Genomic DNA, 2,500 nt, shown 5'->3' on the forward strand with positions numbered 1-2,500 from the left:
GGTGGAAAAGAATAACTCCATAAAATGTGGCAATATCTAAAAAATGTTGCATGATAGAGTCAATAAAGTGTCGCACGATTGAATGGATAGGTGCAAGCTAAAAGATAAACGATGTGAGAGTAGGAAAATGTCACATGATAGAATCGTGTTACATGGTTGGATGAATAAAAATAAACAATTAACAAACAACGTTTTGTGTCGAGACAACTGGGGTTGTCTCAGATATGGTTTGTGTAATATGGTCGAAGCCAGTGACCCTGTTCGTTCGGAATAACTCGAAGTAGTACTGCATCCGCCTAAACAGTGTACACTCTACGCCACTAGTTTCACCACTATGCGGAAACATTCCGAGTTATTCCGAACGAACAGGATCACTGGCTTGTAAGTGATGAAAGGTAAAGACGATCTCGGTGGAATTGGAACTCAGCGCATAAAGACGGACGAAACAACGCAAAGCATTTTGTCCGACGCTGTAATGATTATGCCGGCTCACCGCCTTAGAGGCCGAAGTTATATTAATAACCAAGAAATTATGTTCTATGTTATGCTATGTATGTATGTATGTATGTATGTATGTATGTATGTATGCATGCATGCATGCATGCATGTATGTACGTATGTACGTATGTACGTACGCACGTATGTATGTATTTGTGTGTGTGTCTGTATTTGTCCACCACCAACACCTACCTTCTCTACTGCTTCAGTACAAGTGTCTGCTCTTTAGAGCGGGTTAGGCCCCTACCACCTTTCCTCAGCTACTCTCATCTACCTTATGAATCCTCCTCATATCAACTACATGCCGTCCAACCCTTTTCCATGTTCCTTACTAATCTCTACGTATAGTCCTTCCTACTTCAAAACATTCCTCTACAAGTCCCTCCGCAGTTTTGTCTTCCTATCATATGTCCCCTAGCAACAGTCAGAGCTGAGTATTAACCCCATCAATCTCATCGGTCATGGAGAGCCTACGAAGGTCCTGGTCACTGTGCCCTTCTTTCAAACCCAGCAAGTACGATAAAAAAGAAACATCACACAAAACAATGACGTAGCTAATTATTGAGTAGGTCTAGAAGAACGTTTTAGAAACTATATTTTTTGGCTGGTCACTCTTTTACTTGTTTCAGTCATTTGACTGCGGCCATGCTGGAGCACCGCATTTAGTCGAGCAAATCGACCCCGGGACTTATTCTTTGTAAGCCCAGTACTTATTCTATCGGTCTCTTTTGCCGAACAGCTAAGTGACGGGGACGTAAACACACCAGCATCGGTTGTCAAACAATGCTAGGGGGACAAACACAGACACACAAACACATACACACACATACATATATATACGACGGGCTTCTTTCAGTTTCCATCTACCAAATCCACTCACAAGGCATTGGTCGGCCCGGGGCTATAGCAGAAGACACTTGCCCAAGGTGCCACGCAGTGGGACTGAACCCGGAACCATGTGGTTGGTTAGCAAGCTACTTACCACACAGCCACTCCTGCGCCTATATATATAATTTTTATTTTTACGTCCAAAAATGTATCATTCTTAAATATGTAACGAAATGGAAGACACAATATTTCATATTTATTGTTCATATACATTCACTCCACATTTGGCTTACGATTTTGAGAGATGTTAATAGTTTTGAGAGAAGATTAAAGCATCAGTGTCAAAGTTACAAGAATAAAAAAAAAATGAGTAGCCCTTAGCCCCAGCAGAGCTACATACTTTCGATTGGTCCTTTTAGTCATTGTGTGTCAGCATTGAAGTGGCAATAGTGCACTCCAGTTGTATATGTGATTGTGGAAGTGTGAAGGGGATAGGGTGAGGGAGAGAGATAGAGATGAGGAGGGCTATAAAGACGGAAATGGATTCTTTTTTTAAAACGTGTGACCGTTTGGTGTGGGGAAACAACTGTTGATAGTTAAGGTACTTCAAATGGGATTGAAACCAACTCTTACTGCTAGGATGGAACCAACCAGTTAGCTAATATATATTTCTACTCATGAGGACTAGTGGAGAAATCTCTAGAGGGTCTCTGAATGGACCGAATTCTGCATGATAATCTTTTAATCTTTCTTCGCATTAAACAATATCTGCACTTCCTACTGCTGTCGCGGTTTGGGCTATAGTTTCCTAGTAATGTCCAGAAAATGTTATGTTTTGATTTTTTTCAGTAGCCGAATGTATTTGGACAAGTTTGGAATTTATAAGAAGACTTGTGATTATTCAGTCTAGTCTTGAAAAACCCTCCGTAGCTTCAACAGATCTCTGTACATTCGTAGCTTCGCTGGGAACATCCGATAGTATTTCTGCCTCATACTTGACGGTTTTCGTGTTATACTGACTGTTTAGTGGGCAGGTGGTGTTACTTCTGAATAAACCATAGTCACTGTACTTCGTATGAACCTATTTTACTAAAATTTATGTTAGGTATCCAGATAGAGAAGAGAGTTTCAAGTCATCATAGTTATCGAAAAATTTCCTGTACTTATGTGTCTG

This window comes from Octopus sinensis, linkage group LG3, assembly GCF_006345805.1.
Source record: "Octopus sinensis linkage group LG3, ASM634580v1, whole genome shotgun sequence".
Lineage (NCBI taxonomy): Eukaryota > Metazoa > Mollusca > Cephalopoda > Octopoda > Octopodidae > Octopus > Octopus sinensis.